The sequence below is a fragment of the Ailuropoda melanoleuca genome, chromosome 19 (assembly GCF_002007445.2).
Source record: "Ailuropoda melanoleuca isolate Jingjing chromosome 19, ASM200744v2, whole genome shotgun sequence".
NCBI lineage: Eukaryota > Metazoa > Chordata > Mammalia > Carnivora > Ursidae > Ailuropoda > Ailuropoda melanoleuca.
This window is the reverse complement of record NC_048236.1, coordinates 31,828,709-31,851,690: the sequence shown is the minus strand read 5'-3', so window position 1 is coordinate 31,851,690 and position 22,982 is coordinate 31,828,709.

Here is a 22,982-nt window from a genome sequence, read left to right as displayed (position 1 = left end):
CCTACTTCCTGTGCAGTGCTCTGTGAAATAGAAGAGGGCCTGAGCTATTCTTACGGAGTAGCTCCTGATTTTTCTAACAGTACAAAGAAATTAAAAAGGTTCTACTAAAAGCCATGGTATAGGTGAAGATTGGTATTTTTTTAAAAAGATTTTATTTATTTATTTATTCGACAGAGATAGAGACAGCCAGCCAGATAGGGAACACAAGCAGGGGGAGTGGGAGAGGAAGAAGCAGGCTCATAGTGGAGGAGCCTGATGTGGGGCTCGATCCCATAACGCCGGGATTACGCCCTGAGCCGAAGGCAGACGCCCAACGACTGCGCCACCCAGGCACCCCAAGATTTTTCAAAATATCATTTCTCAGGCTTCTCTAGAGCAGATTCTGATTCAGTAGATATGGAATGGAGCCCTTGAAGCTATATTTTTAAAAGTTCTGTAAGTTATTCTGGTGCCTGCCAGGTCTGGCTTTGGAGTTGCAATTAGAGGGATGCCAACTGGCATGATAAAATACTTCTGGATTGGAAAAGCCTGCAGGCCTTTATAAAGCAGAGCAATTTGATTCAATTCCACAACATGTATTGAATGTCTACTCTGTGTCAGATGCTTTGGTGTGTGCTGCACAAAAAAGGTGAACACCACACGGTTCTTGTCCTCCGTTGTCTCAGAGACTAGGGATTGCTTAGTGAGGGAGAGAGACACAGAGCGAGAGGGGAGCGAGAGTGAGAAGGAGGGAAGAAGACAGAGAAAGGGGGGGAGGGAAAGGGAGAAAAAATGGGAGCGAGAGAAGGAACAAATTAACCTACCTGCAGTGTGGCAAGGAAAATGACAGTTAATTCCACTGGAATTAACAGAGGAACAAGGAGGGAAGCAAAAAGCTACAGAAGAGAAGGTAACTCTGGATCTGCCTTGGGGGGTTCCAAGAAATACAGCAGATGGTCTCAACCAGTGTTGAGCAGCATGTGGGCGCAATTATAGTTGTGCTTGTTGGGCTGTGATTGGCATTTAAACACCGTGGGGTGCTCCTGTATAAGGTGTCCATACCATTCTTGTGGAGAAATCCTGCACGAGTTGATGAAATGGAAGAGAAGTTAAGGCCTTGAAAATCACAAGTGCTCGGAAATGTGAGATATAAACGTTGGTTTGGATCATTACTGTGATACTCTTTGTAGCAGGAATGATAAGAGAAAAAGTAATTAAGTTGTATGCAGGTTTTAGATGACAAATTTGACTACTCTGATAATTGAATACCTGTCACTGTTCAGTTTGGAAATGTAGAATTGACACTAGGGACAGTGAAAATGCTAAAACAAAACCAGTTTTTATTTATTTGGAAGAAGCATAGAATGATGCCTTCCCTATAGGTCCTAAAAAACTAAGCATTGGGGCGCCTGGGTGGCACAGCGGTTAAGCGTCTGCCTTCGGCTCAGGGCGTGATCCCGGCGTTATGGGATCGAGCCCCACATCAGGCTCCTCCGCTATGAGCCTGCTTCTTCCTCTCCCACTCCCTCTGCTTGTGTTCCCTCTCTCGCTGGCTGCCTCTCTCTCTGTCAAATAAATAAATAAAATCTTTAAAAAATAAAAAAACAAAAACAAAAACTAAGCATTGACCAGTGGCTTTATTGCTTTAGCACCTACTGTTTCACGAACAGGATAGAGTCCTCTTGAGACGGTCCTCAAAACTTCATCAATTTTCAAAGATTTTTTTTTTTCCAAATCAATAGCATTTCTGAAATATGCTTACTTTGCTCACCTAAATATGAAACTAGTGTTTTTCTTTTGATTCCCAGGATTTTCAAACAAAACAATTAACTGGGAGTTTTTCTACTGAACTAGAAAATCATAATGTTAAGATCAGAACCCTTGCAGCCATCTACATGGTGAATGTGCATATTCCAATAGAAACAGATCTAAAAAGAAAAAAAGAAAAGAAAAGAAAAGAAGAAAAGAAAAAGAAAGAAAGAAGAAAGAAAAAGAAAGAAAGAAAGAAAGAAAGAAAGAAAGAAAGAAAGAAAGAAAGAAAGAAGAAAAAGGGAAAGAAAACAGCTTAGCATAAGGAAAGTGTTACCTACATATTTGTTAAGAATAACTCATAAGGTATAGAGCAAGTCCTTTTAAAACCATATCTGGATAAGTTCTTTGGTTTTTTTTCAAGATTCATTTGTTTATTTGAGAGAGAGAGAGCATGTGAGCAGGGGCGTGGGCAGAGGGAGAGAAGCAGACACCCCACTGAGCTTGGAGGCTGCTGTGGGGTTTGAAGTGGAGTTCGAGGGTGGGCTTGACAAGGGGCATGATCCCATGAACCTGAGATCATGACCTGAGCAGAAACCAAGAGTCAGACGTTTAACCAACTGAGCTACCCAGGGCCCCAGGATAGGTTCTTGAATATTATTCCTTACATTCCTCTTGAAAAGATTAATTTCTGTTTTTCTATATTTAAGACATTCTGTCTATTCATAGTTGCTTTGGTACACACACCTGAATGAAGCTGTGAAAGTCTTTTTCTTCTTTAAAGTTTCAAATAAGCAGTCATAAATAGAACTGAATAATTGATATTAAGTATTTTGTAGTTATTGACAATTTCTTATATTAATATTATGCCTACTGTATAAGAAAATTTTCTCTATGATAGTACATAAACAACAAGCATGTTTGTATTCTAATAAACTGTAAGCACATTTTTAAGACAAAGTCAAAAATCACAGAGGGAATTAAGAGATCTGGGGTTTTGATTCTGAGCTAAGTGATCCGTACTTCCCAGAAATGGGCCTCTTCCTCAATATTCCACTTAGATTCTCTAGCAGAGCCACAGTCTGATATTAATCAAATATTTGTTTCCAGGTTCACCAACAGCATAACCACATATTACTTTAAGTCTTGCCTTACTGTGTTAGGACATTTTGAGCCGTGGTTTTAATGATGGGCATGACACTTGGCCCATTGATGTCAAAGTCGATATGAGGCTATCTATGAAGACTAACTAAAATAGTATTATGAATAAAATAAATTTCTTAGGAATTATTCACCATCTAAATCCTGACGCAGAGTCAAGTTTTAAAACAAAACCATCTTTCTTTTAGTCATTTAACATCTATTATAAACTTTGGAACGTACCATTGTCTTCTTTTACCGTGCAGACCACTTAATGTGTAGAAGTTCTCCTTTCATTCCAAGAGCAAGGCCAAGGACATGCATTAAATCTAGGTCTGGCCAATTAGGTCTGTATAAACAAAAGCATCAGAGGCTGGGAGGAGACATTAGAGACCATCTGTCCAACCTTCATGTCAGCCAAGGAAAGAGAGATCCAGAGTGGCCAGCTGGTCTAACTGGTCTAAACACGAACCAGAGTCATGTGACAGAATCAGGAATAGAATATGGAGACTCCAACTTTTTTTTTTTTTTTAAGATTTTATTTATTTATTCGACAGAGATAGAGACAGCCAGCGAGAGAGGGAACACAAGCAGGGGGAGTGGGAGACGAAGAAGCAGGCTCATAGCAGAGGAGCCCAATGTGGGGCTTGATCCCATAACGCCGTGATCCCATAACACTGGGATCACGCTTAACCGCTGTGCCACTCAGGCGCCCCTAGAGACTCCAACTTCTTATTGTCATTTCCACTAAGTCACAAACAATGCTGCTCCAATGCTGCAGACACCACCCCCAGATCTGACCCTTAGATGGCTAGTGAGTGACTAACAGGAATCAGGCTGAGACTGTATGTGGGTCACTGAAGGCCATTCTCATTCACATGGCATAACACAAAGAACACATCCTGCTGATGGAAGGCCAGAAGCATGACCACCCTGCTTCAGTATCCCATTTTTTTTAGCACATTTTGGGATAGAGAACAGATATTAAGGTTTAAACTCTAAATTAATATACACCCTGGGGGGCAAGACAATCACTCTTCCAATTATAGATATGTGATGTTGGGGAAAAGTATTTATTTTTTCTAATTCTCATTTTTCTGGACTGTAAAATTGGGTCAATAATATTACTACTGGGGCACCTGGGTGGCTCAGTCACTTAAGCATCAGACTCCTGTTTTCGGACCAGGTCACGATCTCGGGGTCATGAGATCAAGGCCTGAGTGGGTCTCCGCACTCACGGCAGAGTCTGCTTGAGATTCTTGAAATTCCCCCCCCGTCCCCCACCCCCTCCCCTGCTTGAGTGCGCACTCTCTTTTTCTCTCTCTCTAAAATAATAAAAAAAATCTTTAAAAAGTACTAATAATATTACTACTATGTGGGATTTTCAGGATTAATGAAATAAATGGTTTATCTTAAATGTTACATTAATGAATCCTGCTGCTATAATAATGAGGATTTTCTCTCTGAAGTTCTTCATGGCTATTAGTATTAAGAATAGGAAAGAGGGGCGCCTGGGTGGCACAGTGGTTGGGCATCTGCCTTCGGCTCAGGGTGTGATCCCGGCGTTATGGGATCGAGCCCCACATCGGGCTCCTCCGCTATGAGCCTGCTTCTTTCTCTCCCACTCCCCCTGCTTGTGTTCCCTCTCTCGCTGGCTGTCTCTATCTCTGTCGAATAAATAAATAAAATCTTTAAAAAAAAAAAAGAATAGGAAACAGAATAAGAATCTTAGACATAATTTAGTTTAATATGTAACATTTCTTTCTAGATAACCACACTGTATGAAAGATGCACAATCGTATACAAAAGAATGGAGTATCCTCAAACACACATAATTTCCTTGTTTTGTCAGGGAACTCATACTCAGACATTTAACAATGTGTTTTATAACTATGTTTACATTATTTAGTGATATATTTGATATCAAAGAAATAAATCAATATGTAAATGGAAAGAAAAGCATATTTTATATTCTATTAACTTAAAATGTAAACTCATACAGAATTCATGAAATGCTTTCACTAATTCTCATCAAAAAAGATTTTCAAAATTCATGAATGGTATGAGCCTTTTTATAATGCACAAGAAATACCAGTATCTTTTCTTTAGATCAAAGAGTAGAGAATTTCTTATTACAAAATACCTTATTTCATACCACAAATTTTCATGGAGTTTCTTTTAATATGACTTTATAAAACACAGTAAGTAATTTGTATGGATTATTTAATCATAAATGATTATTAAATGAACTAAACAGAATTATTATATTTTATCCTAATGAAAAATTACATATAAGTACTTTTTCCATTCATTTTACAAAATAGCTATGCAAGCAACACCATTAGAATCATAACAAAGTATTAGCTCAAAGAATGCATAAATCATGCCTCTCTGTTTCCTAGGCCCATGGCTGAATGAATTTTTCATCACCACATCTCTCTTTTTTATGTATGGTGTTTTTCATGATTACATCTGAATTAAAGATTTTCTAATTTGAGGATGATAGTTAAACATTTATCAAAATGAAGTGAAAGTAAGCCTTTTTAAATTGTGCCAAAGGAAAGTAGCAGCCCAATAGGAATTCTATCAGGGAGACAATTTTCTTTCTCATCATACTGTTGATTTTAGTCTGGGCCACAGATATGTTGTGTAGCATAGAATTNCAGAGCCATTTTCTTTCTCATCATACTGTTGATTTTAGTCTGGGCCACAGATATGTTGTGTAGCATAGAATTTAACACTGGCAGCTGGGCTCAGAGACCAAGTGTATTATCCAATGCATGAATAATGTGTGATATAATTGTGAGAGGATTTTTTTTTTTTTGAAGAGTTGAAACATATTGCAAGTGGGACAAGTTAGGGTGACCTAGTTTCATTTCACTTAAAATGTTGCATCTGAAAATTGAGAAGACATTTATTGAATGCCTGCTTAATGGCCGGTATTGAGCTCTTATATATATATTTCGAGTTGCTTATGAGACATTCAAATCTAAGTCTAGGAGGTCCATCTGGAATTTCTTAGGTCCAGAACTAAACTGACTCTTTGCCACCCCGTCATCTGACCGGCTTCTTTTCCTCTACCTCCTATACTAATAAATGTACAGCCATAAACCTAGAGACCCAAGCCAGGACCTGTGTGTCATTGAAATTCCTTCTTCTCCTTACTTTCCTACACATAATTTATCATCAAATCAAATTGATTTAGTCTCTGAAGAGCTTCTTGAATTCATCCCTTACTTCACAAAGCTCCTGGACTAATGCGGCCCTTTGTTTCTGTCCTGGACTATTTCAATAGTCTAGTCAGTCTTCCTTCCTCTCTCTCATTTCACCAAATTCCATTGTTCCCTGTGCACTGACAACAGAGCAGCTTTCTCAAGTGCAGATCTGAGCACTGAGATATCATCACGCTTCGTATCTTTCATTGGATCCCTGTTGCCTATGAAAGGAGAGCCATGTTCAAATTTCACAGAACCACTGCCCTTGTTTCCTGCTGTCCTCTTCCTTTCTGTTTATGCCCAAGGCTCCAATCCCCTTCTACATCTGCCAATTTACCATGCACTTTCAGGTCCCTGTGCCCTTGACGCTCCCCTGCTTGGAATTCCTTTTCATCACGTATGAATGAAAACAGTCTACTACTTTCTCGAGATCCATTTTAAGGATCACTTCCTTGATAAAGCCTTTCTAGATGTATCTATTTAGCTTATTTTTTCTCTTCCCCCTCACCCTATTGCATTCTGCACACGTTATTGTTATAGCTCTTGCCATAATTGCAAATACTTTTTAATGTTTTCTATTAGACATTGACAGTGGCAAGAACCTTCTAATTAGTGTCTGTCTTCAATGGCTCCTCATTCTAACCTTCCTTCCTCATTGTTTCCAGATTACCCCAAAACCTTCGATATCCTTCATTGCTTATACTACAAAGTCCAGCTGGTGGGCATGGTACCCGCTCTTCACTCCCCCCTCTCTTCACTCTCCATTTCCGGCCCCAATTCCATCACCTGTGCCATGCATCTTACATTCTCGTACACAGCAAGTCACTCCTCAATGTACCATGGTAGTTCATACTTCTGTTTATTTTTCCTTTTTTAAGGAAAAAGTTTAAGGACTGTTTTTTACTTCCTCTCCAGATGGCCTATTCTTACTTATTATTTGAACGCTCACAAGACACACAAAATCTCTACAAAGCCTTCCCTGCACTCTTTGGTGAGCTCATCGACTTGTCTCTCTACTTCCAGAAGATCAGCACAAGGCCTTATCACACTTGGAATCTTGTTAGCAGCCTACGTGGTCTCCTCGTTTCATACTTCTCTTCAGTTAATCTTCAGCACAGGGACTGTAGTGATTCATTTAAAAGAAATGTCAGATCTTGTTAGTCTTCAACTCAAAACCTTTCACTGGGTCATCCCATTCAATCCTGATGAGGCCCTTTATCATCCAGCCTGTGTCACTTCTCTGACCTCACCTCCTACTACTCTCCCGCCCCCCCTGCCCCAGCCTCACCGGCTGGCTGCTTTGCTCTTCACGGGATTCCTTAGACAAGCTCCTGGTTCTGGACATTTGCACTTGCCTTTTCTCTGCCTGAAACTTTCATCTCCAAATAATCACGGGGCTTACACCTCCTTCCCTTCAGGTGTGAGCTTAAATATCAGGTGTTTACTTAAATATCACACGGTCATTGAGACTTTTCTCAACTATCCTCAATGACACTGTACTTAAGTCTTTCCATACCCTCATTCCTTATTCTCCTTCATTGCTTCTATTTTCTTCACATCAAATATTTTCTGTTTTATTTTTTATTGGTTTCCTTGGAAAAGAAGCTCCACAGAGCAGGGTTTTTTTTTGTTTTGTTTTGTTTTGTTTTGTTTTTGTTTTGTTTTTTTTTTGTTTTTTGAGCTATCCCTAGAGCTTAGAACTATTTCTGGTGTAAACAAGACTCAATTGTATATGTTAAATATATACACACATTCATGCTATAAAGTACTTGGATGGAGAGTTCATGTTTGACTCAATTCCATGATTCCATCTGAGAACGATTCCTGGCACATAATCATTAAATCCACAAAAGTTTTTGATTAATAAATGAATGTTTTTGCCAATCCTTGAATGCAAAGTAGGAGAGGCTACTTAAACATGCAGCAGTATATTTGCTGGATTACTTCCATCTAAATAGAGTTATCTAAATAACTTAAGCTAGGTGGAAAAACGGCCAACTATTATTGGCTAGTGATCACAAAGTTCCTCATTTATGGGAAAGATTATTGGAAGTCAATCCACTGTCCATGTCAATGGGATTGTTGTTGCTGTTCCTTTGTATTTTACCCTTTGACAACTTCATTCTTTTATATTATTGAAAGATAATGTTGCTTTTCAACTCTGACTGGGACATTACGGAAAATTCTGATGCCACGTATACAGAGTCAGGAATTCTGATTCAATTAGTTGGGGTGCAGCCTGAGCACGCATAGTTTTTAAAAGTCCCAGAGAAATGGGAATGGAAAACCTGGATCAGGGACCAGAATTTGAAAATTGTTGTATCCTAGGCTACCTGGTCAGATCTCAATGGTTGCCACACAGTACCTTGCTCTCACTATGACTGGTAAAGTTGAAACAGTATTTTACATAAACTCAACAGAAAATGAGAAAGACATATATGTAGTCATTTTTAATAAAGCAAAACTGCTACATTTTTTTCTGATGTAAATGATAGATTACTTCATAGTTTTAAAAGTTATCTTAGTGAGCTTATGGCTATATCATGTGTAAAATACATCTTTTTATTCCTTAGCTATTAAATTATAAGTGTGAATAAAGGAGAAAAGCTGACATACAAATGGGCAAATTCATTATTTTCTTCTATAAAACTAAATCTTATGGAAGGTTTCCTCTTCTCTGTGAATCAAAGTCCTATGGATTAATTTATCATCAAAACTAGATTCAACTTGGGAGAGAAATTTAAGAGTCAGCTTAAGAGAGAGAAATGAAGTTTTCAGATTGGATGTTAAATGATTTTAGAAAGAATTTTTATCTGCCACTTATTCCTTTTTAACAGAACAGTGAAGGATTGATAGTGATGGCATCCTAACTAACATAAAATAACCCCATTGGTATGTATGGTGATTTAAATTTGTCTCTCTAGGGAATTAAGCGGTTAGTTACAATTCACTATGCATGTAGAGCAAATATACAATATTAAATTCATTATATACAAATACTTCAATTTCTACATTTTTACACAGAATGAGTTGTGTACCAGACACACACACACATTATTGCATATGTCTATGTTACATACATATGTATTTATATAAAATATAATCAGCAGTGCCTTAGAGGATGGCATATGTTTCACCTACAGTTTGTAGTAGCTATGGCTCCAAAAATGCCATTTTTGTCTCTTTTTCGTATTGAGTCATTGAAGAGACTTATAGAGAGAATTGGATTTATTTCCACGGTTACACGGTCTGCATTTTTAGTAACCCCTGGGCCTTTGCTTCCTTGTTGAAAATGAACTGTTCCCAAAGCCAGACTGTGTGGGATGAGTTGGAGAAAAAGTGAGTCTTCTTACTCATCATCAAATGAATAATGACAGCAGTGATGTTAATATTAGTGGCACCTGAAGCAATAATGATCCGTCATCACGCCTCCTTCACTGCCCAGGGAAACTATGTACTCCCAGCTTCTGGGAACTTCCAGTTGTGCAGCACAATCTGAAATGAGGGTACATCCAGGTTGTAAAAAGAACTGAAATACTACACTGCCACATTCCATGACTGGGACAAAGAAGTCTGGCGTGCTTAAGAAGTTCTGTGATTTGTGTTTAATTCACTCCTCTCATGCCATTGTCTTTAGGTCTTTTTGGTTCTCACTTTCAGAAGATGAGTTTTTGGTGCCTTCAGGTAAACAAAACTAGATGCTTCTTGTTTTTCTCACTTCCACCCCTGTCCGTAAGTCTCAGAACATAAAGGAGTCCATACTTCATGAATTTGCCGTATTCTTAACAAATGAAACTCTTATCTCCTCTGTCAAGCTCTTAAATTCATTAGGACCCATCTCCATATACCAAGACAGATAAATGATAGTGAATTTAATAGAGAAACATATGAATGTATATTCACCAAGGTTTATTTGTACATAGCTCAATACAGGATAAACTCCATTTATTTTTGCCTTAATGCCATGAATTAGAGAGTTGAAATACTTCAAATTCCATTTGCTTATCCTGTCATTTTTGTTAGATGTGCATATTTAACCTTTGCTTTATCTTCTTCTTTTTTTTTTTTTTTAAAAAAAAACCTTTTTTAAACTAAGGTAGGCTGAAAATAAGTGCAAAAAACCCCACACTTCTGTGACTTTCTTGTACCTTTGTTGTTGTTTTTTTTTTCGTTCTTCCCCTTTCTTTTCTTTAAGGCCCTAGTGTTTGTTTGATTTAAATTATGTTTAAAGTTAACCAATTTGAAGGAGAGATATTTGAGGTCTTGGAAGAAAACAATTTTTTCTCTACAGATGCTTTCGAGTCATCTCAATCCCTTCTCCCATCTCTCAGATAGAATTGAGGGTGTTTTTTTGTTTTTTGTTTTAGGGTTTTTTGTAATAAAAGGAAATGTTTTCAAGGTATAAAAATGATTTAGGTGGGAGCTCCTGAGTGGCTCAGTTAAGTGTCTGCCTTTGGCTCAGGTCATGATCCCAGGGTCCTGGGATTGAGCCCTGCACCAGGCTCCCTACTTGGCAGAGAGCCTGCCTCTCCCTTTGCCTCTGCCACTCCCTGCTTGTGCTCAATCTCTCTCTGTCAAATAAATAAATAAAATCTTTAAAAAAAATGATTTAGGTGGAATTCAATGAGGTGTCCTTAAAAGGAAAAAAAAAAAAAAAAAAAAAAAAAAAAAAAAAANACAGGGCTTTCCAGTCAGACAGACCTGGCTGAGTAACCTGGGTAAGGAGCTGGGTATTTCTGCACCTCGTTTCTATTTTTCATAAAAGGTGAATAGTCCTATCTCACATGCTTTCATGAGATTAAATCTAATTAGAAAATATACAGAGCATGTATTATATTGTAGGTCCTTATTCAAAAATAGGAATTCCATTTCATGTTTCCACTTCCGATGAACATGCCCAAATCATTTTTATCTAAGATCTTGTTGATTTCTATACTTTTAAGTGACTGAGGTTGTGTTAATGAATCATGTAGGTTTAAGAACCATGATTTGACTGTTTTGTGTCATCAGATGATGACTGCTTCAATGGAATAGATATTCAGTGACCTGACAACTGTTAGTACAGCCGCAGCACCAAAAGAATCCCCTGCAAGCAAAATTTCAGATCAAGTGCTTAGTTTCTTATCAAAGCAAAACCCATAGATTCTCAGCCCTAGGAAAGAACAACAAACAGCTCTATATTCAGTTAAATTGCCAGTAATTGTTCTTTTGAATTGGCTTATAGGACTTAACTGAAGACATTCAATTGTCATTGGTGGGGATGGGTGATTCTGAAAGCAAAAAAAGACCCCAAAAAGGAAACCTGTATTTGATTTAGTGTCTGGATGAAGTAGGTAGGGTGTCTCCTGGACCTATTTTGAGGGGGAACCAATCCAGATATATTATCTGTTTAAAAACAGTGTCTCACCGCTGTCAGTGTCTGGAGCTGCTCTAAAAACATAGATTTGTCATAAAACCTGAAATAGAAGGTGTAGTCTCTGGCTGCAGAATGCACCCTGGCATGAAATGGCCATCTCGGCATCTGGTTAGTAAATTACCTCAGCAGAAAACACTCTCCTTTGTTGACAAATGGTCTAGCTGCTTTCTCAGTGAGACTGGAGGTTGAGAAACTTCTGGAAACATAGTTTGTATTCAGTCCCTAAATATGGAAATATGTTGAAAAGTCCTCCAATCCAGGTGGAATCATGCACCAAATATTATTATAAACAAAGTCAATGCTCCTCTTCGTTCTTTTCTTTAAAAGCATAACTAAGCTTGAGAACCTAAATTCTAAAAATGCTTTTGCTACAGTTTATTAATATCAAAACCAATAAGAAACAAATTTCACATGGCATTTTCTTAAAATAAATTTAAACAATGAGATTTCTAAGTTGAACGATTATTTTAAGGCAGATTTATCAAATAATACTATCTAAGGCTGAGGCAATTCTTTCCCAAGTAACACTAAGAGAGAACTAACAATGCCCATTCTTTTTTTTTTTTAAGATTTTATTTTATTTTATTTTATTTTATTTTATTTTATTTTATTTTATTTATTTATTTGCTAGAGCAAGAGAGAGAGAACATGCAAGAGTAGGGGGAGGAGCAGAGGGAGAGAGACAAACAGACTCCATACTGAGTGTGGAGCCTGACATGGGGTTCATCTCAAGACCCTCAGATCATGACTTAAGCCGAAATCGAGATTTGGATGTCGAACCCACTGAGCCACCAGGCGCACCAAAGCCCATTCCTTTTATTTGGACTATGTCAATATCAAAAACAAATAAACTAAGAGTTGAAACAGAAAAAAATGCATTTAATTAAACAGTGTTAGAATTTAAAGAGAACATTGTTATTCTTTATTATAACCTATTCATAATACAGACAAGGGTATAACACATGAGATCTAAACAGGTTTAGAAACTATAAACTCAACTCTTTTTCCTACTTTTAAGTCTAGTGTTTCTTGTATCACATCTAAGCTCATCTCCATGTTTAGTGAGCAGTGAATGGATTTATATGACAAACATAGAAGGGACATGGAGGAGATGAAAGGTGAGAAAGGCAGGCAGTATAAAATTGTGCAGATCCTTCAGTGAGAGACTGAATAGTTGGAGCTTTATTATGTAACAGGGATCCACTGGAAATAGTGTGGAAGCTATATGACACAGCTATCAAGAAGCCCATAGGACAACCTTAGATCTGCATGTTTACACTCTGCCTCTAAAACTCAGAAAACAATTTGCCACCCATTTCACATACTACACTTGAGTCAGTTTCTCTTCTTCATAGTGCCTGGGTACCACAGCAAGAGGTGTATAGGGAGATTACACTCTCCAGAAATAGATAATATGATGTATATTTGGAGAAGAAAAGAAAAAGGAAAGACATTATGCAAACCTATTTCATTCTCCATTTAGTTCTCTTTATTAAGACTAAGGTTCCCCCTTCTAAAAGCCAGTACACCTTGAAAAAATGTGGTCAAATACTCACAATTTCTGAAACAATGTAGTGAGAGATGCAGTAGAGTAAGTATCAACTTGAAGCTAGCGGACCTGCAACAATTTGCCGCCTATGCCCAGTCTTTGAGCCTTAATTATTTGTCTACAGAAAGAGACTATTAATTGCCTATATTAATACCGTGTACGGCGGAGGGCGGTTGTCAAGCGCCAGTGGGACGATGTACATGGAAGCACCTAGCCTAATTAGATTCACAGATGTCTTTTTTAAAAATCTTAAATTGGACAGGTCATCTTATGTTCTGAGAACTATGATGATGTGGATATTTGTTTAAGGGCCAAAGATGGGTCAAATAAATAGAAAACTTAAAAATTCACCTCACCTAATCTAATATTCTATCATCAGTAATCATTTAAACAACAGCAACAAAAAATCAATTTGCTATGTAAGAAAGTGATCGTGCAAGGAAGCATTTAATATGGAAGAGAGCTCTTTATTGTGTGGTAACCATTTCACAGCCCAGAACCCTAAATATATTAGCGAGGAATTATAAAAAGATCATATGGGACTTCCACTTCCAGTTATGATATAGAAAGTCCCAGGAAATCACTGCTTTCATCCTAACAACCAAAAGAAGTTGGGTAACCTCAAAACCACAGAGTTCTTTCTTTTCTAATCCTTCAGAGAGCTGAGGAGGCAATGAAACCTAAATAAACTAATTTCCAGAAAAATGACAAGCCCTTCATGAGAGAGAAGAGTTCCCCCGCTGTTCACATTTCAGGCAAAGTAGCAGAGGGGGAGGGACCTGCCACAGAAGCGGGTAAGGAGAAACCAGCTACGCTTTTAATGAACTTTTAATGGCTGTGCGTAGGCTGGCATGAGAGATTCGATTTCCAAGGAGCCTAAACCACAGAGCAAATCTGCAACCACCCACCATATATTTCCCACAAGTCTTCACCTTGTGCTTGACAGTACTATGCCAGAAAATCTGGGACAAGTCAGGAGAGCTGTGAGAGAGAATCTGTGAGGCACAGAGCCTCCCCTAAGAATAACACAGCACCCGCTGGACGGGAGGAGGACAATGGCTAGGAGAGCTGAGAGATGCAGGTCTCTCAGAAAACAGGTTGAGGCAGAACATCAGGAAAACCTTTGTGACATTCTGTTCTTTCATAGCATGTAGATAGCTAGCTGCCCTTGTAAGGCTGGGGACTGGGATGCTGGATTGAAAGAGGTCTCTAGAGTTGAAACCAGTGAGGCAGGATTGAAAGAGGTCTCTAGAGTTGAAACCAGTGAACACACTTTGACATGTGTTCTGCCCAGTTAATCAGAAAGCTGGCAGCTAAACTACAAAGCAAAGGAATACTGTTCATGGAACAGAGAGACGGTGGCTCAGTTCCAAAGTACAAAGAAAACTTGTGAATTTAACCAGTGCTCAGATCCAAAGATGCTCAAAGGAAAGTCTAGATCCTTCTTTAAAACATGTGAAGCCTGTGATGAAAGTCAGCCTAGTCCAACCCCTTATCATACCGATATAGTCTTTCACTCTAGCATCCAAATAAAAAAAGGGGGAATAACGTTTTTTGGAAGTTAACATTACTTCAGACTCTTCTATTCCTTGACACAAAAGGCCTTGCATACAATAAAAAATGGTGAGATATTGGGGGGCGCCTGGGTGGCTCAGTCGTTAGGTGTCTGCTTTCGGCTCAGGGTGTNCTTCAGCTCAGGGTGTGATCCCGGCATTCTGGGATCAAGCCCCACATCAGGCTCCTCCGCTGGGAGCCTGCTTCTTCCTCTCCCACTCCCCCTGCTTGTGTTCCCTCTCTCGCTGGCTGTCTCTCTCTGTCAAATAAATAAATAAATCTTTTAAAAAAATGGTGAGATATTAAAAAGCAAGATAAGGGGCCTATAGTCAATAAAAGAAAAAGTCAATAGAAATAGACACAGAAATGGCCCAGATCAGACAAGGACTCTAAAATAGCTAGGACAAAATTGCTACAAGGTATGTTGCAAAAGATATCATAAAAGGCAACCTATTATACTTGAAGATGGTAAGTGTTGTAATAGACATAAGTGGTATCACAACACATATGAATAACTGAACTGGTAGTGAAACAAAGGCAAGATTTGATTTAAGAAGTATCATTCCAATCATATACTGTATTTAGAAGCAGAAGAAACAGAGAAAGGCAAGAAGATGGAATAGAGAATACAGAGACAAAGTGGTTATGAAATGGTATTGTATAGCTGTAAAGCAGTGAGACTTTCCAGCTCATAGGAACAGACAATTCTAGGGGTGGGGCAGGGCAAATTCATGGGCGTGTAACCTGTACATTCACACAGAGCCCTATGCCCCAAGGAAACTTTGCTTGGTTTAATGCTTTGTGGTGGGCAAGCTGAAATTCTTAATCTTTGAAAAGAAGACATCACATTTTTATTTTGCATTGAGACCTGCAAATTAAGTAGCCAGTCCTGAGAGGAGGTGACCATCAGGAAGAGATTGTGAAAGGCTCTGAATAGACCATGAGACAAATTAAGGTGATCATATGTCACGGGTTCCCCAGACTCTTCTATTCCCCAGTTTATATGTGTCTCATCCTAGTTTTTCCTGTCACTTTCTAGTGTCCCTATTTGAGCATACAGTGTATGGTGACGACGCTGCATGAAAGAAACTGGGGATATTTTGTAACAGTGATGTGTTTTCAGTCCGTATGTTTTTCCAAGCATCCTTTATAGATTTCAGTGTGAAGAGTAAACTGAAGTATGGGGGAAAAGTCTCACTAGAGCAGTTAGGGGGCTTTCGTAAGCCACAAATAGTGGTGACCTAAACCAAAGAAAGGGCTGAGGGGAAAGAATGATGTAGAATATGTTAGATTTGGTAAGTTTTTGGAAGCGAGCAGTAATGGAAGGAGAAGGATCAAGGATGACATCCAGGCTTCCAATTTAAAAGATTGATAGAAAATGATGCTCTTGTGCTAGGTTCGAAGGCAGTGGAAGAGATGGGTTGTTGTTGGACATGTTGAATTTAGAATGGCTGCAGGATAAACCTATAAGTGTTGATTAGACAAATGAGTATACTGGTCTGGAATTCAGGCTAGAGGCCAAGGATGGAGGTATGGATTTAGAAAAAGCACATGAACCCTGTCTGTTTTCCCCTGGGTTTATTTATGACAATGGGTCCTGGTGTTGTCAAACAGGAGCTTGTTTCTGACAGGAATTACCTCCAAAATGATGTGAAAAAAAGGTGGAGGGGGAGTCCTAAAATTTGTTTCAAACTTTCTGCAGTGTTTGTGCTAAAAGTAAGGTATCATTTTCAAATGTGACATCACTCAGTATCTGTACCTTCTTGCCTTTCCCCTCCCCTTTCAATTTTCCCCTTTATTTTATAACAGAGGCACCTTATGTTATCAATAAATACCTTGTCATGTTTGGGATTTTTTTCCCCCTTTTGCTCTGAGGTGTGTTCCTTGCTGTTATTTTCTAATTTCTACTTTGATTGATAACCTACTGCTTTAATCTTAGGACATTTCCTTCTTTATCTTCAATTATTTTCTTATAATATTTTCTTATTTTCTTTTTTTATTTAATCATAAAATTTTCCTTATTCTCCTTTTAAAGAAAAAGAAAATGCTTTAAATGCTCCTTTAAATTTAAACTTCCGAAACTAATACAGAGATTTCTCCAAGCTCAGATAGTTTTGCTGAAGAATTTTACAAAACATTTAAAGAAAAATTAATAGAGGGGAATTGTGTCAACGTGATTAAGAGGATTTACAAAACACTACAGCTAATAGTAATATGTAAATCAATAATGGTAAAAGGAGGAATGCTTTCCTCCAAAGGTCAAGAACAAAGTAAGGTGGTCTGTTTTCACTTTTATTCAACATTGCACTGGAAATTCTAGCCACTGCTATATGGCAAGTAAAAGAAATAAAATCCATATAGATTATCGATGTGGAAAATCCCAAGGAATTTATAAAACAAGCCAAATCTCCTAGAACTAATATGTGAAATCCATAAGGTTGGATATTAGTTCTAGGATGGTTTTTCTTTTGAGATTTGAAATTACAAATCCAATTTCTTTATTGATTATAGTCCTATTTAGATCATTATTTCATCTTAGTTAAGTTTTGGTAATTTGTGATCTTCGAAGAATTGGTCAATTTCTTCTAAGTTGTTGAATATTTGAGTGTAAAGTTGTTCAGAGTATTTCCTTATTATCTTTTAAAGGCTGCTGAATCTATCCTGTATTTAATTTCTTATGTTAATGATTTGTGTCTTCTCTCTTTACTTTTACCAGTCTTTGTAGAAGTTTGTCAATTTTATTGATTTTTCTCGAAGAACAGCTTTTTTTTTTTAATCAAACTTCTCTGTAATTCCCTATTTCAGTTTCATTGATGTATTCTCTTATCTTTATTATTTCCTTCCTCTGATTGCTTTGGGTTTATTTTGCTCTTTTTTTTTCTAGTTTCTTGATATAGCAATTTAGATTATTCATTTGAAATCTCTCCTCATTTTCTAACATAAGCATTTATTGTTATAAATTTCGCTCTCAGCCCAGTTTTAGTGGTGGACAACTTATGTTGATATGCTGTGTTTTCATTTTCATTCTGTATATTTTTAAGCTTCCTCTGACCCATGGGTTGGTAGGGGTATACCATGTGTTTAGAGATTTTCCCATTGTCTTTCTGTTATTGATTTCTAATTTGATTCTATTATAGTCAGAGAACATACTCTGTATTATTTCAATTATTTTAAATGTGTTGAGCTTTGTTTTGTGGCTCAGGATATGGTCTGTCTTGATGAAGGACCCATGGGCACTGAGTGTTTTCTGCTATTATTAGGTGGTATGTTCTCTACATATCCACTAGATCCTATTAGATGAGTATTTTGTACAGAACTTTTATATCCTTGTTTTCTATTAGTCTTATCAGTTGCTGAGAGGAGACATTGAAGTCCCCAACTATAATTGTGGGTTCATCTATTTCTCCTTTCAGCTCTATCAGTTTTTCCCCATGTATTTTGAGAGGACTTTGTTTCATGCATACACATTTAGCATACTGTATCTTTCTAATGGGTTTATCCTTTTATTGTTATGCAGTGTCCCTCATTGTCTCTAGTAATTTTCTTTGCTCTGAAATCTACTTTATCAGATATTAATATAGCCATACATGCTTTTATTTGATCAATATTTCCATCAATGTTTTTTCATCCTTTTAATTTCAACATAGTTATGTCATTGAATTTGTACAGCATATAGATGCTGTACATTCTACTGATGTACATTCTACTGATCTCAGTCCTTTGATTGGTATATTTGAAATATTTACATTTAATGTAATTATTTACATTTAATGTAATTATTCTTATGTTAGGGCTTAAGTCTTCTATTATTTGTTTTGCAATTTCTTTAGGTTTTCATTTTTCTGTTTTTCTTTTCTTGTATTCTCGTAGATTACTTCAACCCAAAGAATCCATCTTGATTTATATACAGTGTTGTCGAGTGTAGCTCTTTGTACAGTTTTTGCAGTGATTGCTATGGGCATGACAATATATGCATGTGACTTAGAACATTCATTGGTATCAACATTTTTTAAAAAGATTTAATTTATTTGAGAGGAAGAGAGAAAGAGAAATAGAGGGAGAGCACAGGAACAGGGAGAGGGGTAGAGGGAGAAGCAGAGTGACCAATGTGGGGCTCAATCCCAGGACCTGGGATCATGACCTGAGCCGAAGGCAGATGTTTAACCTACTGAGCCACCCAGATGCCCCTGGGATCAGCATTTTACCACTTCAAGTAAATTGTGGGCACTTCAACAATTTTGCTTGCTCATCTCACAGTATTTCTTGACAGAATGGGCAAGTGTCAGGAATGGCAAGGAAAAGAAGCGCTACTCCTGTCTGCTTATTACTGACAGGGCTTTTAATCCACCCTGCTTTGCTGGGTGTGTCAAGCTCACCCGATGTTGTCAGACAGATTTGTGCTTGACCTGGCAGAAATATGAACCTACCTGGGCTGTCTTCTTTTGACAGGTTGAGCATTGGGAAATGCAGGGTCTGGGCAGCCATCTTCTGTAGCAGAGTGTCACCACGCTGTTCTCCTAGTCCTGAGATCTCAGACCAGCTTACCTTCTGTAGGGTATACAAGGGATCCATGGCCTGATCAAGGGGAAGGGTATGACAGGAGGGTCAGTAACACACAACGAGCTTTATTAGATAGTTTATTACTTAGATAGTTTTGCATGAGAGGGGGCAGTCCCTTACATCCTATGGTGAGCAGGCCACCATCTAGAAAGGGAGAAGGGCAAGGGGTACTGGAGAGGGAGCTTGTATGTCTGGGTGATGTTACTCAGCAGTATAGTGGGAGTCTCCAAAGAGTAGCAGTGACTTGGAGCCTTACAATTGTAAGGCCTTATCTTATCAGTAGGTAACTGCTATTGGGTGAGGCTTTGTGGGGCACGCAAAGTAGACAGGCTCTAAATAGTAAGAATTGTTTGCTTGACCTATTTTTAAAATAACTGGATGTGTAAAAACTTGAGTTTGGCGCTAGCCAACTTTTGAGCTAACAAGTCTTAGCCTGCAGTGAAGAGACAACCTAGGCACCATCTTCAACTCATTTATGGAACACCTCTTTATCACCTTGCGGAGTTCTCCTTTGGTTGTCTCTATTTCTTTCAGCTTTATTTAGATATAATTCACATATCATACAATCAATCCACTTAAAATGTATAATTCAATATCTTTTAGTATATTCACAGAGTCGTTGCATCTATCACAACAATCAATTCTAGAACATTTTCATTACTCCAAATAGGAACTCCAAACCCCTTAGCCATTCCCCACCAATCCCTTCCATTGACTCACCAGCCCAAGTCAACCACTAGTCTACTTCTGTACTTTCTGTGCCTATGCTGGAAATTTCATATAAATAGAATCATACAATACGTGGTCCTTGGTGACTGACTTCTTTCACTTAGCATATCTTCAAGGTTCATCCTTACTGTAGCAGTACTATTTTTTATTGCCAAACAATATTCCATTTTATTGATATATCATATTTTATTTATCCGTTCATCACTTGATGGACATTGAGGTTTCTAATTTTGGCTATTATGAATAATGCTGCTATGAATATTTGTGTACAAACTTTTGTGTGAACATATGTTTTTCATTTCTTTGGCTATATGCCTGGAAATAGACTGCTGGATTAATGGTTACTCTATATTTAGTCATTTGTGGAAATGCCGTATTATTTTTCCAAAGGGGTGCACTGATTTACATTCTCACTACTACTGTAGTGAGAGTTACAATTTCTCCACATCCTTTCTTTATCTGTTTTTTTTTCTTTTTGATCATAGCCATCCTGCTGCCTGTGAAGTGGCATCTAATTGTGGTTTTGAATTGCATTTCCCTAATGATTAGTGATGTTGGGCATCTTTTCATGTGCTTATTGACCATATGTATATATTTTTTGGAAAAATGTCTATTCAGATCCTTTGTCCATTTTTAATTGTATTTTTATCATTGAGAATTCTTTATATATTCTGGATACACGTTTCTTGTCAAGATTTTCTATATATAAAACCATGTTATCTGCAAACAGAGATAGCTTACTTCTTTCTTTCCCACCTGGATGGCTTTTATTTCTTTTTTCCTGATTACTGGTTAGAACCTCCAGTACAATGCCAACTTCTTTACCCAAGTCCGCTTATCATCAGAAACCCACCTCATGGTGTTTCACTATGTGTCTTATTTCCTGTGCATCTTGTTTAAATGCTTGGTTAATTTCATACCTTGGAATGTGCTAATTTTCAGGGATAATAGAAAATACGATCTACTGAATGAAAGTTATGTAATATGTAGAAGTAGGTTATCACTATGTCAGGTCTGAATGAATGTTCCACAAACATTCTTATATTGTTCAATTTGTGCATTTTCTATGAAATTTGCCTCCGGTAAAAGTCTCTATGTGTATGAATATTGATTTTTAGTCAACTCAAGAGGTTAGAGCAGGCTAATACCATCATCTTTTAAAATCATTTGAGTTTCTCTAAAGATGTTCTCTGCAGAATGAGAATGCAATGCCCTTGAATTGCCACAGTCATATTTTGAAAAGGACATGTAGGACTATTGGTTATAAAATTGATGAAACTATTGAATTATTTATTTACTACAAAGAAAGAAAATAATATTGGCAGGCCCATATGTGTCTCCGTGACTCTTAGCTGCATACATGAACATATGTATTTAATGTTTATTGTGCACCTGCTATATCACTGTATACAGTGATTCGAAAGAATGAAGAATCCCTCCATGTGAAAGGAGATCACAAAATGAAAACTAAACATAATATGTGATCCTGGACTGGATGCAGAATCAGAAAAAATGATTGCTGTAAGAATCATTATTGGGACAACTGGTGAAATTTGAATTAAAAATAATATATAATTAGTGTATCAATGTTAAATTTCCTGATTTTGGAGCTCCACTATGGTTATAAAAGTGAATGCAGTTAGGGACAAAGGGGCAGGAAATTTGCAACTTTCTCTTAAATGGCTCAGATAACAGTAATGATGATGATGATGATTCTATCTCCCTGTATATAATTATCTCTGTCTAGATATAATAATGATCTCTGTCTATATATGTGTCTATAGACACACAGATATAGATATAGTATATAGATATGAGAGACAGAAAAAAAAATGAGTGACGTAGCAAATGTGACAAAATGCTAACAAATCCATGAAGGTAAAGGGTACGTGGAAGTTCCTTGTCCTGGTTCAATTTCTGTAAATTTGAAATTATTTCAAAATCAAGAAGTTAATACATAAACTGTTTTTTGCTGTCTTCAAGGAGTGTATAGTCAGGTTGGGGTTACAAGACCTCCTGTCAACATAAAGAATGTGTACATTCAATTGGTAACAAGACAATATAAGAGATCATTTCACCAAATCAGTGACATTCAGTCTCCGCTCTGTGCCAGTCACTGTGCGTGCCTCAGGCTACGATCATGAAAACACAGAGAACTTCTCCTCAAATATCTCACAGCCTGATAGGAGAAAAAGAGACTCCTAAGCAAATATTTCTACCTGGGAGAAGAAATGTACCACCGGACGTATGTGTATGCTTCAAAGGAAGAATTGGCTCTATCTATGGGCGCTGTGGAAGCTTGAGGAAGGTTAATTATGTGTTGGCTTTGAAGGGGTAGGAGCATGAGAATGGGCCTGCAAACCTGACAACACAAGGAGGCGATTGACATGGGCCCCAGCTGTTGAGCTTTGAAATTCTTCCCTCACCCCATTTTCAGAGGCCAGGTTCCTGTGGTGCGAATGACCTGACTGGGTGCAGCAGGGAAAGGAAAGTCAACTTTGGCTCAAGGAGCCCGGAAGACTTTACTGAACTTTTCCTAAACTGCTACGCAACCAGGGTGATTCCACCCAAATTTCTTCTTTCCTTTCTTCGGACTTACACTGGAGTCTGATAAGGCTCCCAGCTTTAGCAGACCTCCTTCTCTTTATTTCTTTTTCTCAGACATTTTCCTTAATGCAAATTTAATAGCATCCTGGTCTCTGATTCTGGGAAAATTAAATTGCGCGGATAGGAGTCTTATGAAGTCAGCAGTTGGGATAAAAGATGTTTCAGCAGGCAGCAGAACATCATGCCAGTGTTATTCTGGCTGCTCTACTCACACTAGAAAAAAAAAAATGGAATCTTCTTACTTCTAGGAGCTGATATGAAGAGGACACATTTTCCACTTCTTGTCAAACACAGATGAACCCCCTTTCCTTCTCACGTGGGAGCCCTCATCTCTTGGGAAGCCATTTCTCTCGCCACCATAGACCTAGGCTTTTGACCCAAAAAGGAAGGCAGATTTCTAGAACATAAAGGTTGATTTTTCCAGGAGGATATGGAAAGATGATAATTATATTTTTGTTCTCTGGAGTCTCCTATAGGATTAAGT